Source organism: Crotalus tigris, unplaced genomic scaffold (assembly GCF_016545835.1).
Source record: "Crotalus tigris isolate CLP2741 ecotype Arizona unplaced genomic scaffold, ASM1654583v1 scf7180000017631.5181431, whole genome shotgun sequence".
NCBI lineage: Eukaryota > Metazoa > Chordata > Lepidosauria > Squamata > Viperidae > Crotalus > Crotalus tigris.
The window spans coordinates 2,191,935-2,208,894 of NW_024096525.1; the positions used below are offsets into that span (position 1 = coordinate 2,191,935).

At 40.7% G+C, this 16,960-nt stretch overlaps 1 long non-coding RNA gene across 11 annotated transcripts in view; it reads right to left on the reverse strand.

Moving 5' to 3' along the window:
• Positions 1-16,960, reverse strand: part of LOC120304210 — a 65,554-nt gene that overhangs the window by 29,156 nt on the left and 19,438 nt on the right. For 4 of the 11 annotated variants that reach the window (XR_005555667.1, XR_005555668.1, XR_005555669.1 and 1 more), the window contains 5 exons: positions 14,531-14,608; positions 11,099-12,640; positions 7,239-9,424; positions 4,655-4,894; positions 782-3,263 (listed from right to left, as the gene is read on the reverse strand). This is a non-coding gene — a long non-coding RNA (uncharacterized LOC120304210). Of the gene's footprint in view, positions 1-781; positions 3,264-4,654; positions 4,895-7,238; positions 9,425-11,098; positions 12,641-14,530; positions 14,609-16,960 lie in introns of those variants that run through there. The other 7 variants (XR_005555674.1, XR_005555670.1, XR_005555676.1 and 4 more) reach the window with 5 other exon arrangements.

The window sequence follows — 16,960 nt, forward strand, 5'->3', positions numbered from 1 at the left end:
ATGTTCCAAACATTATCTCCAAAAAATTGGCACAAGTTGACGACTATAAATCTGTAACCAATTTTTTCTTGTGGACATTGCTGCAACACAGTATTTTGCCACTGCATGTGTGATAGAAGGGTTTGAGTCTTGGAGGAGAAAGCCTACATAAAAATTGTCTGCCCTCCCCGGCAATCTCTCTAATAAAGGGAGAATATACGCTGTCCTATAAACTTGGTATAACTCACAGTACAATAAAACATATGAGATGTCTTTGACTTCTTCTTTACCACATATACATACCCGTTCTGCTATTGGTGTTCTCTTATACCTGCCCTGGAGGAGTGCTGAGGGAAGAATGTTAAATCTGGCTCTGAAAAAAGCTATTATTTGTTTTGGGAAGGTCAGATTATTCAAATATCTTGCCGATTCCCACACACCCTGTTTGATTCTATCCCTACTGTGGCAAGGCAACCTATTTAGTTCTTCTTGGAACTCCATGTCCTTTATTCTATTGGATATTATTCGCTTTGCTTGGTCAAAGCCTAGGGCAGTGGTGGCAAACCTATGGCACGGGTGCCAGAGGCGGCACTCAGAGTCTTCTCTGTGGGCACGCGCACCGTTGCCCCAGTCCTAGGCCTTCAGCTGGGTATTATAAAACCTTTTCGCTTTAGGCCTCCGCCGCCGTGTACAAAAAAAAAAAAGGTTCAAAGGTTAATTTCAACTTCTCACGGGAAAGAAAAAAGATCTTGCAAAGTTGGAATTGATTGATTGAACTTTTTAGTCCCACCCAATCCGCCGTTGCCACCATAGCCACGCCCACCCAATGGGCCACACCCACCCGGCACTCGACTGATGCATAAGTGGGTTTTGGATTGCAGTTTGGGCACTCGGTCTCTAAAAGGTTCGCCATCACTGGCCTAGGGACATTAAGAATATCGAAGAGAGCCCATAAGAGCCCAGTTTATGATCTATCGCCTGCTTCCAGGGGGAAGGACCAAACTTTAATAAAAAGTTTGAACCGGACACAGAATGACTTTGAGATGATTTTTATAAATATAATAGAAACATAAGCTGATTAGAAAATATGTTATATGTTGATGTTATCATATGCGTAAAAACAAAAAAACGTTTACATTCAACTTGGTATGTACTGAAAATATTAAGAACTATATTTGTTTAAAGTAGATAAAAAGAGATTATTATTGGAAGAAGAGAGGATCAAGAAATATATTACCAACATATGGATTAATTGTAGAAATTAATTGTTATTGATTGCTTTGAATATATGAACGCAGACAACCCTCTGTTCATGAAGCATTAAAGATTGAAATTGTAAAAAATTAATAAAATATATTTTTTTAAAAAATAATTACAGAGGGCCATCATTCTGCCTTGTTTCTGTAGCTTCACATTCCTTATCTTGATGTCTTTCTAATGCATAAGACTCAGTTACCAATTGCCAGACAGAGATAAAACACAGTTCAGGGGTTCCGGCTACATATACCTGCGAGTAAGGGAGCTTTAAGAGAACCAGTATTTTATCAGAGTTAATACAAAGGTCAAACTAACAGCTTTTCAGAAACAATTACCAGTAACCAAAGCTCTCAACATTGTTGCTTAAACCAATTGAGCATGCAAAACCATCAGTTAAAATTTGCCACCCCTGATTAAATCTGGCTCTTGCTGACTAATCAGTTTGAGCTTCCATTAAATCAAACTCATTAAAACAAAGTCCTCCATAGAACAATATAATCATCATCTCCTGCTTAACCATCCTGAGAAGTAGGTTCTTTGCCCCCATTTTTGGCTTAGGATTGTGCCAATCTGCTCACTAGAATCAGAAGATCAGCCTTTGGATACAGCTCAGCCTATCTTCCTGGGAAGGCAAATAAATGTTCTAAACATAGCACTTGAGCCGAGTTCCTTGTCTTCGTTCAAACCTGCTCAGTCAAGTCTTTGGAAGCTTGACTGAGCTTGTAGCACTAACTTGAGTCAAGTGTTTGTGTGCCAGTCGCTTCTTGTAGGCACTTGCTTCTTTGGAGATTCACCCATTGGCTGATAAAATCCTAAGCAGACCCCTGAAATCAAGAGATGTCACTAAAATTTGTATAATTTGTGAGTTTGCCAAAGAAGGGTGATTTGCTGTAATGGGAGCAGACACTTGGTCTGCAACCCATCCCATGGTTATCACAAGGGTATAACCAGTCTACTCCTCCTGCTTGTGATCTCTCAAGATTGCCTGATGATATTGTTGTACTACCGATTCGTTATTGCTGTTCAGGTACCTGGTTAATGGAGTTAAGAACAGAATCACATCTGTAACTGGAGTCATGCTGCATACATTGAGATCAATTCTTAACATAAAATATGACTTGATAGTTACATAAGATCCTACTTCTAACTGGAAAGAATCCCCATCCAAGTCTTTTTTTAAAAAAGATACAGTCGTTAAGTCATCCTCGGCCTGGAGCTTCCTCACACCCAAGTTGTCCTCCCATATTCCATCTACTTTTCTCCAACTTGCAATCTACTGAAGGAAGGGATGTGTTTTGTCTTAGGGAGAGGGGGTGACCAGGGAGTAGATTTTAAGAAGGACGGAGTGAGATGAGATGAAATGCAATTTTTTTTCCCACAACTCCTCTGCACTTCTTCAAATTGTGATTTGGTAAGGGTGACAAAAAAAATAATAAAATAGAAGCTTCCATCCCTTACAGCAGGGATGGGAACACTGAACGATCCATAGTTAATTTAATAAACAGAAGGACCACTGAGATTTAAGTTATCAAGAGACATTTTGCTTATGGAGGATAAATCCATTTATGGCTACCAATTGCCAGGTTGATAGGCTACCTCCAGGGGCATACATAGGACACCACTAGGCTGCAGTGTCTGGGGGATAAGGAATTAATTGTCTCATGCCCTGCTTTATCTGGGAACAAGATGCCAGGCTGAATAAAATGTTGGTCTGATCCACCAGAACATCAAAAACAAGGTGTAAGTTGTGCTCCTCCTTAATTCTATCTCAGAGTAGCCCTGATGAGCATGGCCAATAAATTGCCATGTGATGGATGTCATACTGAAGGCTATGGATCCCCTGTGTTTACTCTGGAGAAAGAAGAAGAGCACAGTACCACACCAGTGAATTGATCCAAGATCAGCCTTTTCTTATGTGAGCTTCTCCAGTGATCATCAGGAAAGGAACAGGAAAGATAGTGCAGCTCTTTGCAAAGCTCACTTGATTGAGCTCTATTTCTGTAAGGGTCATGCAGGAAAACAATAGCCTGGAACCGGAATGTAGAGAGAACAGAAGTTTCCTTAATTATGCAAATTAATAAGGTGCTTAGCTAGCACTGTCTGTTTCTTCAGGGGGAAGGTGGTGCTGTAATTATAAGGCAAATAAAATATCTCCTAGGTAATATTTATTACATTGCCTGTTGAAAGATATGCAAAGACAGTCAGCATTGTCCTTTTGACCCCTCTGGGAAGATATGTAGATAAACAATGCATGTGTGCGCGCGCGCGCGCGCGCGCGAATGTTGTCATCTTCTTCTCCTTCTCTTTCTCCTTCCTCCTCCTCCTCCTTCTCCTTTTTCTCCTCCTCCTCCTTTTTCTTCTTCACCTTCTTTTTTCTCCTCCACCTCCTCCTCTTCCTTCTCCTCTTCCTCCTCCTCCTCCTTCTCCTCCTCCTCCTTGTCCTCATTTTTTCTCCTCCTCCTCCTCCTCCTTTTTCTCCTCCTCCTCCTCCTCTTCCTCCTCCTCCTCCTTTTTCTTCTTCACCTTCTTTTTTCTCCTCCTCCTCCTCTTCCTCCTCCTCCTTCTTTTTCTCCTCTTCATCCTCCTCCTTCTTCTTTTTTCTCCTCCTCCTCCTTGTCCTTTTTTCTCCTCCTCCTCCTCCTCTTTTCTCCTCTTCCTCCTTCTTCTCCTTTTTTTCTGCTCCTCCTCCTCCTCCTCCTCTCCTCCTCCTCCTCCCCCTTCCTGACTCTAACTGCTTTCATTCTGGTTTGATGGGATTATTCTTTTATCACTCCCTTGTAAATTCCTGAGAAATAGATAAATTGGGCTGCTGAGTATAGCAAATGAATTGCCCACATTGGCAACTTCTATTAGAAGTGCAAGGCAAGCTGGCCTTTTTAAGGACCTTGAGCCAGCCTCTCGTCCCCACTGTAAGAAAACAATAAATCAATACCGCCCGTATTTTTCCACTCCTCCTCTGCCTAACTGCTTTTAATATTTTTTCCTGATTATATTTTAAGTTGACCTTAGAGCCAAGGATGTTATCAAAACATGAGCTTGGATTACTGAAGGGATTATCTTGCCAAGTACTGAGTGACAAATATTTTAATTCTCCTTTTCCCCTTCTTTAGGGTTTTGGGGTGTCTCTGCAGATTCAGCGATTCAATAAATAATTAATCTTTTTGATATTTTCCCTGCTGTAAAAAAAACAAGCCCTAAAATAAATATTAATTGGTCTTAAATCATCAATCTTTCAGCCACTCAGTATTATTTCCATTGCTCATACATGTGTTAATCCTTCTCTTGCCCCTGGTGCAAAGGTATAATAAGTGAGTTGGTATTATATGCCGCCACATTAAAATGCAATAGCACCCACATTTCCCACATTATATAAAGGCACTTATCTCTATGGGAATACCCTGAGATAAGCAATATTCACCTGTGCTTCATCTAGAAGCTTTCACTTTCGTTGATATCAAACTGAGGATTGGTTATGTTCTATGCTGTGTTGCATGAAGCAACTAGATCCCAACAGAGGTCTACAATTCAGGCACCAAGATTGACACAATATCTGCTGCATTGGAGGAAACGCTGCCATTGAGTCAACTTTAGTCTCTCTCTATTTGCAAAAATAAGTCTGGCCGTTTGATTGCTTCAGGCACCACCATCCAGATCTGACCTAAGGAAGATGCAATTGGAAAGTCAATTTCTGGCTTTTTCTATTTCTTCCTTTCTCCAGCTCCTGCAAAATCATTCTTCCACATTCCCCATTGCGCAGATCATGTCAATGCCCTTGTCATCACACATCTAAGGTAAGTTCTTAAACGTCTTGGGAAAACGAAGGTACTTGGTCTCAGCCAAGACAAAACCATCTCATTTTTGCTTTCTATTCAAGTAACCAACCGACCCAATGTACAAAAATCATCTCATAAAATTCTGTAATATGTTATTGTTCCCAAAACAATTGATTCACACCTGAATCTGTAATTTCTCAATGGCGTGAGTTAGTGTTAACAATTTCATTCCTACTTTTAAAAAAAAAAGTCCCATTAGAAGAATTGTCTTGTTTATCTTATCATTTTATCTTATCTTCTTTGAACCAAAATATGGGATCCTAGAATGTGAAGTGAAATGAGCCTTAGGAAATCTGAGCAACAACAAAGCTAGTGGAGGTGACAGTATTCCAGCTGAGCTATTCAAAATCTTAAAAGACGAGGCAGTAAAAGTGCTACACTCAATTTGCCAGCAAATTTGGAAAACTCCACAGTGGCCACAGGATTGGAAAAGGTCAGTTTATATTCCAATTCCAAAGAAAGGCAATGCCAAAGAATGTTCAAACTATCACACCTTTGCACTCATTTCACATGCTAGTAAAGTTATGCTTAAAATCCTACAAGCTAGACTCCAGCAGTATGTGGATCAAGAACTACCAGAAGTACAGGCAGGATTTCGAAGGGTCAGAGGAACTAGAGATCAAATTGCCAACATACGCTGGATCATGGAGAAAGCTAGGGAGTTCCAAAAAAAATCTACTTCTGCTTCATTGACTATGATAAAGCCTTTGATTGTATGGATCACAACAAATTGTGGCAAGTTCTTAAAGAGATGGGAGTACCAGACCATCATATTTGTCTCTTGAGAAACCTATATGAGGCTCATGAAGCAACAGTGAGAACTGGACACGGAACCACTGATTGGTTCAAAATTGGGAAAGGAGTCTGGCAAGGCTGGATTCCGTCGCCCTGCCTATTTAACTTATATGGAGAGCACATCATGAGAAAGGCAGGGTTAGATGAATCAAAAGTTGGAATCAAGATTGCCGGGAGAAATATCAACAACCTAAGATATGCAGATGATACCACTCTATTGGCAGAAAGTGAAGAGGAACTAAAGAGCATCTTGATGCAGGTGAAGAAGGAGAGTACAAAAGTTGGCTTGAAACTCAACATTAAGAAAACCAAAATCATGGCATCCGGCCCTCTCAATTCCTGGCAAATAGATGGGGAAGAAATGGAGGTAGTGACAGATTTTATTTTTCTGGGCTCCAAGATCACCTCAGATGGGGACTGCAGCCAAGAAATTAAAAGACGCTTGCTCCTGGGGAGGAAAGCTATGGCAAATCTAGACAGCATTCTAAAAAGCAGAGACATCACCCTGCCAACAAAAGTGCGCATAGTCCAGGCCATGATTTTCCCAGTTGCAATGTATGGCTGTGAAAGTTGGACCATAAGAAAGGCTGAGCGCAAAAGAATTGAGGCCTTTGAACTATGGTGCTGGAGAAGACTCCTGCGAGTCCCTTGGACTGCAAGGCGTTCAAACCGGTCAGTCCTAGAAGAGATCAACCCCGACTGCTCTTTAGAAGGCCAGATCCTGAAGTTGAAACTCAAATACTTTGGCCACCTAATGAGAAGGAAGGACTCACTGGAGAAGGGCCTAATGCTGGGAAAGATTGAGGGCAATAGAAGAAGGGGACGACAGAGAATGAGGTGACTGGATGGAGTCACTGAAGCAGTAGGCATGAGCTTAAATGGACTCCAGAAGATGGTAGAGGACAGGAAGGTATGGAGGAATGTTGTCCATGGGGTCACGATGGGTTGGACACAACATCACAATTAACAACAACAATGGGATGAAACTGAGTTTGTGACTACCAAAAAAAAGTGGTGCATAATAAAAGACAGGGACCTTCTCAAATTCTCCCTAGTCACTTCATGACTAAGTAAATGCATAAATCAATGATAAAATAATGTTACCAGAATTAATTTGTGCCTTGAAAAAGATTCTAAAGGAAATACTCTTTCATCAGATTGAATGAGAACTGGTAGGAAACAATGCAGAATAAATTATCCGACCACCAATGTTATCAGTAAAATATTGTAAAGCAACAAAGATTATATGCAATAGCCAAATAAAGAAAAAGAGAATAAAGCAAAATATGATACTTGAGTATCAAATCTAGTTCAGTTAAATGGGATATGGACTAAAGTAAAACACAAGATTGAGAAAGCATCTCTTCTGCTTACTTCTCATGTGATTTCCAAAGCATCATCTCTGAATGTCTGTGGAGGTTCTCTGTCATCCAGGTCACAGTTGTCACAAAGATGCTTTTTTTCAAAAGGCAACTGGACTTTGCTTTCCCTTGAAGACATTTCACTTCTCATCCAAAAAGCTTCATCAGAACCAATGAAGCTTCTTAGATGAGATGCAAAACGTCTTTCTCAAGGAAAAAAACAATCCAGTTGCCTTTTTTTCGGGGGGGCGGGCAGGGGAAAAGCACCTTTGAGACATAGTCTCTGAAGAAAGGTTTCCAGTCGAGTAGAGCTATTCTTTCAGTAGCAAGTAATTTTGAGTAACGTCAAGTTTTCTTTAGTATCAGCCAACTGGCAAAAAGTTTATATCTTTCAAGATGTAGACTTGAATGCTTGTATTCAGAAACAGAAGAGCTGGCAGTAAACTTGATTATGAAGCTATGTTTGCTTCATAAGTCTAGTCCCAATGGGAGCCAAGCCATCTTGTACAGTCCCTGGTTTCTGGAGAAAACCACTTGCTCTAACTTGGTGCCCTCCAGGGACTTTCTCATAACCACAGTTGTTAGGAAGTATGACAGAAACAACTTCCAGCACTAGATATACCATCATTATTTATATTTGTACAGCGAGATGCTCGATCAGACTGTGTTCAGGAGAATTAACAAGTGCCATTTTCACTTTCTGATCTGCCTAAGGAGCCAACAAGCAGAAGCATTCTCCTTGCTGAAAACCTTCACTTAATTAACGTTGACATGAGCTACTGCTGACACCTTCTCAGTAAATTCCTCTCTTTTGATTCATAAGCAGTTGTTGTTCCTAGCAGCACCGTTTTGCATGGAATGGCCTCAAGACAAATGGGGAAATGATGGTTTTGCTCAACATAGCTGCCCTCTGAGCTTTGTGAGCTTCAAGCGAGCCTTCACAATAGAAGCACCATTTCATTATTTCATTCTTCCTTTGTTGCTTCTCACAAAATTCTTCATCCTGCTGTGGCTGTCAGTTCCCGCCTCTTCGGTTAGAATGTGAAGAGTCAGCTGATTCCATTTGTATATCCAGTGTAGCACTTTTCCCCCTATCGTTTTTGAATCCACTTAATGTTTTTAATGGTTTTTTTTTAATAATGGTTATTGTTCTCAAAGCTTTTTTAATGATTTTTTGTTATCTTTCTGATTACTTTCCAGGTTGTTCGGTCCTGATATCTTTGTAAGCCACCTGGAGTAATAGAGGTGAGATGTAAATTGAACAAACAAGTGAACAACCAGCTAAAATTGTTTGCTGATACTCCATAGATCAGGAAGTTCAAATAGATTATGGTAAAGATCCCTTTTAGCGCTTATGATTTTATGATCAAAGGACCACTGCTGCCATTAGATCATGTTTCTGCAGCATGATTTCATCAATCAGTGTGTCAGATTTCTATTCCTTTCTCCCACGTTTTTTCTGACACAGTTTTGACAGATGTTGCTTCTTCTCATGAACAGTGTCAGAAGCACCTCAAAGAAAGGGAGTAATATAAGGAGTGAGTAAGGAGAACATGGGGAAATTAAGGTGTTCTTATTTTCAATCTTCTTCTTTTTAATGTAAGTTATCCCAGAATAACATCTGAAGAGCCCAAAGGGTGTCCAGCATCGGCATTAGGTCTTCAAAACAGGTTAAAGTGTGTGAATATGTGTGCAATCGTGAATTTCAAGTCATGTTGTGACATTGTTTGGCAATTGTAAAAAGAGATCAAGTGGAAAGAGTAGGCACTGTCAGCCATTCAGCTGCATCTGACCTTGGCCACTCTATAGATCAGCACTCTCCATATCCCTCTGTCTTGCACCGTCTCCTTCAGATCCGCCATGGTCATCCCGGTGTCATCTTTTATAGTGTCCAGCCATCGGGTACTAAGGCAGCCCTTCTTCTTTTTCTGCTGATCACTCCCAGCATGACTGACTTTTCGAGTGTGTCAACTCTCATGACCAAAGTATGACAACCTCTGTTTGACTATTTTGGCTTTGGGTGATATTTTTGGTGAGGTTCGGTCTAGGACTTCTTTGTTTATGGTTTTTGGAGAAAGACCTGGTGACCTACTCTAGTTTTGCTTGCCAAAATCTTTATGGACCAAAGAGTAGGCAAATGATGGCAATTGTCTCCAGCTTTTGCTTGCATTTATGACAGTATAAGAAGGAACTTGAATCCTATGAGAAAAAAAAATAAATATCCACTCAGAGATAACACTTACAAGATAAAACAGGCAAACATAACACCCACACTCCCATATGAGTGATAGAAGGACCTTAAGGTCATGGGGCAATTTACTCAACAAAAAAAATCTATTGCATGCATGACACTGTGAAGGGGGGAAAGTTATGTTCCATGTTTGGATCCATTAGAAAACTTACCATAAATAAAAATTGTCAGTTTTATAAATTTTGTAAATGCTAGCTAGGGAATTCTGGGACTTGAAGTCCACAGGTCTTAAAGTTGCCCAGGTTGGATACCCATGATCTAGAACATCTGGGGAGCACCAGGTTGAAAAAGGCAAGTTCTTTGGCTTCTCTCAAGTTTATGCACAGACTTAGTGTAGAAAAAGGAAGAAGCCGAACCAAGCTGGTGAGGTTATTCCACTGCAAAGATAGTGTGGCTGAGAAGAGAATGTGGCCTTAGGTAGATTTGGGTTTTTGTTTTTTTTAGTGTGTTTGGCAATTGAATTATTTTTATGACTGTCTTGTTTTCTGCTGACACTCCTCAAATGGAAGGGTAATCCAGGCACCTACTTATGCCACTTAAATTAATTACCTGGCCTGGAAGCGACTGCTTGATTTGCACTGATGACAGCCCAAAGGTTAGGACTGAAGCTGATAATAAAGATTTACAGCACATCAAGCCCATAATGCTCAAGAGTAACACTGCCAAGGCAAGCAGGGTGGTGCCTTTATTTTAGGTGCAAACTGGTTACCATAAAGAGCAACAGAGCCAAGTCAATATTCAGACACAGTTAGGAGCACCCTGTCCATCCAAAAGGTGAGATGGTTTCAGAATGCAGCCTTTCTAGAGAGTTTGCTTTGAAAGAAATCAGAAAAGTGGTTTTATTTTTATATATTTGATTCTTTTTATCCTGTCTTTATTACTTTATAAGTAACTCAAGCCAGTGTCTACCTACTAGGTAGTAATTTCTCCTCCTCCTCCTATTTTTTTCCCACAACAACAACTTTGTAAGGTAGGCTGGGCTGGGAGAGAGGGATTGGCCCCAAATCACCCAGCCACTTTTCATGACTAAGGTGGGACTAGAATTCACCGTCTTCTGGTGATTGACTCAAAGTCACCCAGCCAGCTTTCATGCCTAAGGCAGGACTAGAACTCACCGTCTCCTGGTGATTGGCCCAAAATCACCCAGCTAGCTTTCATGTTCAAGGCGGGACTAGAACTCATAGACTCTGATGATTGGCCCAAAGCCATTCAGCTGCCTTTCGTGCCTAAAGTGGGACTAGAACTCACAGTCTATCTGGTGCCTTTACCACTAGACCAAACTGCCTCTCTACAGTTACAGTGGTCAAAAGTAGTTAGCTGTTATAATCTGTAAACAACCAGACACTGCAAAAATATCAAAATTTATATTACTAGAACTGAAGAAAATATATAAAATACTTTTAAAAAAGTAAGGGAGGCTTCAATGAAACCATGGCAACAGCCCAACATATTTTAGGTTAGATAATCCTTGGTTACATAAAAATTATGATCTGTGAAAGGGTTTACTGTATTAGGCCTTTATAATAGAAAGGGACACAATTTCCTGTTCATCCTGCTACATGTTTATATTAAATGTGCACATACAGAAGTCTTTTAGTCACTGATTACTGAGTATTACTCACCAGAATCTCAGGAAATGAATACACTTTCTGGTTTACACCCTGAGTCCTCAAAGGAGCCCTTCATTTAAATCTAAACAGAGCAATTATATATTGTTCAACAAATACCACTGAAATACTTAGCCCATTAAGATTGGTTAGGTAAGACACTTTCCCATCCTGGTTACAGAAGAATTAGTCACCGATAGGTGTAGACGAATAATCATTTGTGGTTGGAGAGACAATGGAGCATCTGCCAGACAAAGGGTGTCATTTTTCTCGGCCTGGTTCGCAAATCCCTTGGTGGGTTGCCACAAGCCAGCTCTGACAGCAGCTTTCGTAAGTGGAAAAGGGATCTCGCAGAACTGGAAGTGCGTGTGGAAAGGATAAGGATTAGGGGCTTCAGTCAAAGCACTCTCTGCTCCTTTGGTTGACAAAGAGAGCACTGAGACAAAAGCAGAGGGTTTACTATGGTGTTCTTCATTCCTCCAGCATAGGGTAGCTAAGCAATTAACACACTGTATTTGCAAATAGATTAGGGGTGTCTAACCTTGGCAATTTTAAGACCTGTGGACTTCAATTCCCAGAATTCCCCAGCCAGTCCACAGGTTTTAAAATTGCCATGGTTAGACACCCCTGAAGTAGATGGTGGTCATAAAGAAGAAATTGGGAAACTTCAGACTTGGGACTTATGTTTTGAAGTTTTCTTAGATTCCTAGAGGACCTTTAACTAGATTTAAGATTCCTACTAGATGGAAGTGCAAAAGAGCAGGTCAGGAGTATGGACACATATTCAGAAGGAAGGAACAGTTTGCCATGGAAGTTATACCCAATGCCAGGGTTTCAGAACATGCATCAAAGCATTTATTTAAGTTTCTTTGGTTTATAAGTCCACCCAATTTAATCAACGTGACTCTGGGTGGCATACAGTGCAAACACAACAATACACCAAAGAAAGAAAAGAAAAGCCCACATAACAATACATAATACAGAAGACAATGTTTATAACTCAGGGTTGAAATGTGGAGTCCTTGGTGCTTTCTGAGTTTGGTTGTTTTCTTGCAGACGTCACATTAACCAACTAGGTAACATAATCAGTGCTAGAATACTATTCCCTTCTAGCACTGATGCCATTATCTACTTAAAAAATGAACCATCTGCAAAAAAACAGCCAACTTCAAAAAACACCAAGGACCCCCCACAATAAACAATAGACAATATATAAATACCAAATGGAATATGGTGAGCAGAGCATATAACAGAACGATCACCAAAGGGCTCCCACTGAACTGGTCCCTAATGCTTGTCAAAGACCAGATCTTAAGGTGAGAAGAGTTGGGACCTGTCATATAGTTTGCTCCAGAGGACAGGGACAACTGCGGAAAACACATACTTTCCTAGGAGCCATAAGACAACAAGATTCAAAAGAAGGAACCTGGAGCATGTCCTCCCTGTCCGAATATGTGGGGTGGGTAATGTTCTTGGTAGAAGGTGCTTCCTCAAGAAAGCTGCTCCTAGGCTATGTAGGACTTTAAAGGTCATCACCAGTTCCTCAATGGCTTCCTTCTGTCATGGAAAAACCCAACGAAAAAGACAAGAGACAGCAACACAAAACAATAATTCTTACTTTAAGATTCAGTCTTAAACCTCTTAAATCTTACTTTAAGATTCCACACTTCCCATCTGGAAGTCAGTGCATCTGTTGTAGAGGTATTATATGGCATAAGGATGACCCCCATCAATGCCCACACAGCTGCATTTTGGACCAATTGAAGCTTCTGGATGGTTTTCAAGGACAGCCTTATGCAGAGGGCATTTTAACAATCCCAACCTACTGATTGCAGAGTGCTATCTTTTCCTATCTGAAAAGCCATCTAGAAACCAAACGTCTTAGTTCAGCCTTGAACAGGTAGCAACATGCATTTCCTTAGAAAGATTGTTCAGTTAGCAGTTGCCACCCTTGAAAAATCACTTTCCATAAAACCATCTACCGAATGCCATCTTCCAGGAGACCAGAAGGATATCTTTCGAAGATGAGTACATGCTTAAAAAAACATTTACCACATATCAGCATAATTTCTTACAAAGTAAGATTTACTTCCATGCATTCTGATATTGCTTGGAACGGGAAAGTGTGTCGAGACATTTTGGAAATATGAAAAATGGTTGATGACTAAATTTTAATATGCACTAGGCCCCAGAGGGGCAATTGAGATCCACTCACATCCAAATCCACAAAGTTCATCCTTACTGGTATGCTAAAATAATCTTTCCCTAAGTTGATGCCCTCCTTGACTTATGTCTAGCCACCTCTGCTGCTGTTGCTGGGGTAAACTGGCAGATGCTAGAAATCCACCTACTTGTTTTAGTTTAAGATACATTTTCTCTTTGCAAAGTCAATATGTAGTAAGGGGGCTTCAAACTTGGCCCTTTTATGACTTGTGGACTTCAACTCCCACGCATGCCTGGCTGAGGAATTCTGGGAGTTGAAGTCCACAAGTCATAAAAGGGCCAAGTTTGAAGACTCCTGGGGTAATAACAAGATGGGCTGCATTGTGAGAATTCAACCACGCGAGTTTGACATGCCTGCCCTATACCATTTCAGACAAATGGCTATCCAGCTCTTCTTAAAAATTTCCAGTGCTGGAGCATTCACCGCTTCTGGAGGCAGGTTGCTCCACTGATTAATTATTCTAACTGTCAGGAAATTTCTCCTTAGTTCTAGTTTGCTTTTCTCTTTGGTCAGTTTCCATCTGTTGCTTCTTTTCTTGCCTTCAGGTGTTTTGGAGAATAGCTTGACTCCCTCTTCTTTGGGGCAGCCCCTGAGATACTGGAAGACTGCTATCATGTCTCCCCTCGTCCTTCTCTTCATTAAACTAGACATACCCAATTCCAGCAGCCTTTCCTTATATGCTTTAGCCTCCAGTCCCCTGATCATCTTTGTTGCTCTTCTCTGTACTCTTTCTAGAGTCTCAACATCTTTTTTACACTGTAGTGACCAAAACTGGATGCAGTATTCCAAGTGTGGCCTTACCAAGGCATTGTAACACTTTAAGTGTAAACCAAAACAAAGAGGGACTAAGAAGGTCTGAACTTAATGTGAACCAAAGCAGGAGCCCAGCCAACAGATCCATTATTGTATTGTTGATTTCCTGACATTAACCTGAAATATTCCAGTATACATTGTCTTGTACCTTCTGTTGGGGCGGCACATGCAGGTGTCTTAAGCTTTCAATATCCAGAGCTCATGGACTTCCTATTGTCATCAATTCTGCTTCTTAACCAGATTAAAGAACCAGAAAAACAGGAAGCTCTATGACAGCTATTCACAAAACTGCATATTTGGAAAAGGTTCGAAAAACAGCTTATCTTAGCTCTGCCAGCCAATCCCAAATTGCAAAGCCACACATAAAAAAATTAGAATTCTGGAAACAAAGAATGACAAGTGGTTCTTACCTGCAAGTTATTATTGGTGGGAATACATTAGGAAAAACAAAAGGTCAATTCATCCATCCTTTTTATTTTATTTTTGGTCTAAGAAAAAACAAAACAAAGAAGCAAAACCAACTTGTTAGTTACCCTTGTAAATTAGGATGAATGTAAATTCATATCATTTAACTGTTTGTACAGAATAGGATGCAAAAATAAGATGACCACTAAAAGGCAGCAAAGAAATACGTAAAATTCTAATTTTTGGCTGCCAATTCTTCATTGTCCAAATTTTTACAGCCCAAATCCAGTAGTTTTACATTTCTAACAATTGCAGCCCAGTATGGAGATCTGAAGAAGAATGCTTTCTCCACAAGAAAGGAGTAATGTATGCAATACAAACCTTTGGGTTTCATGTGTGTGTGTGTGTGATTTTGCTTTGCACAATGACTAGTAAACCAGCCAGTTCTGACTTATTCAGCCAGTCACAGTGATAGCAAATCTGCCGTAGTGTGAATAAATCCAGTCAGTCAGTCCATATCATACTAAGCTATGGTTTGCTTCAGTTGTAGTTTGCTGAAAATACAATGGTTTGATTCACACACAATACCAAGCCCTCAACCATGAGTTTACCTATCACCTCGACTAAAACAACTCATCGTACCGTACAGCTTGGCACAATGAATGAACTCAACCAGTGTCTAACATATATTGAAAAGACACTACAATTCATAAAAGTATCTTTATCTTTGATGAACCAGCTCTTTAAAACAACTATTCAAAACCATCTTTTTTAAAGGGGCTGCTTTAATGAACAGCAGAGAAGCCTTGTGTTCTGTGAAAAGCACCTCTTCCTAATCATTTCTGAAACTTGCCTAGCCCTGAAAAAAAAATGCTGTTCTTCCTTGCAACGTTCTTTTTTTAACTGCTAAGAAGATGTTTCTTATCAAAGTTTCTTCACTCAGTCATTTCAGTCAATTTGTAAAACAGATAATGCACCCAAGCCAGCAAAACTCTACCTTTTATTTACACACAGTGTGGACATGACACACAATTTTTAAAAAAAGACTGGGCTTTGAACAGGGAGGTGATGTCTTAACTTTTTTGATAGATCCCTGATCTGACAAGACATATCAGATACAACATATCTAAAACACACAAAAAAAACATGTATAAATTATACCTAGGTTGCCAACGCACACATTTTGACCAAAGCCAGGGCTGGTGCTAATGTGTCATTGCTCACAAGGAATAATAATTTGCAGTTGGAAAATCCATCTATAACCATGTTCTAAGACAGTGGTGGTGAACCTATGGCACGCGTGCCAGAGGTGGCACTCAGAGCCCTGTCTGTTGGCACGGGCGCCACCGCCGCCAGCAGCAGGTCCATCAGGACGCCCCTGCCACTGGGAGCAGGAGCCCGCCCAGCACAAAGGAGGCAAAGCGGACGACTAGCAAGCTCGAGTAGCGGTAGTAGAGCAGAGATCACCAATCATTGTCTATTAGTGGACTGGAAGAAAAGGGAGGGGGAAGCATTTTACATGCGTGTACACGTGCACAGGGGCGCGAGCAAGCACTTGCTGCAAATAGGGCGGGGCTAGTGTCTGTGTGATACTCACTATCCCTGTCCTGTTCTTACGTGGTCAGCGCCTTGTATCTGCACCCCGTGATGCAACGGCGGCCATTTTTGTTCCTTGCAGCACAGTGGCCTATTTTTGCGACCCCAGTTTTTGCGTGCCAGAGGCGGCACTCATAGGCACCTCCCTGCCCCCCCCCCCCCCGAGGGCACCACAATGCTGATGAGGCTCTGGCACTTTGCGATAAATAAATGGGTTTTGGGTTGCGGTTTAGGCATTCGGTCTCTAAAAGGTTCGCCATCACTGTTCCAAGACTTGATCTTCAGCCTTTTAATGAATTTATTTCTGCTCCGTAAAACATGCTTTACTCCAAGATGCCAGTCTTGTTTCCATGTTCTATTTATGTTGCCTGGGTTATTTTCATTCTTGGGAGGAAAAAAAAAATTGAATTGGATGCCATCCCAAGGAATGAAAAAAAAACCTGTGGCAGCATGTAATTCTCAGCCCAAGTTTTATAGACAGAGTTATAAATTAAGTGGAGATACATAATATAGAAAAAGCAATTCTGAACACATAATATATTAAGTCATTCACATTTTCCACAGTTAATTCATCTGTCAGCAGTCAGCTCATAAACAGACTCCTTGACAGGTCTTGAAGGCAAACATGCCGGGATGCTTTCCACAGGTGTGCATCTGGATAGAAGACAGAACTGTACGTGCATTAAGATAGCAAAAAGAGGGTCTGGATGGGGTGGGGGCTGCATAGAAGGTACGAAAGGGGGGGGAATTGGTGAGACAATTAAATCTTTTGATTTTTTTAAATCTTTATTTGTCAAGAAGAAAAGAAAACTTGACAAGATTGACTTGGATGTTCATCA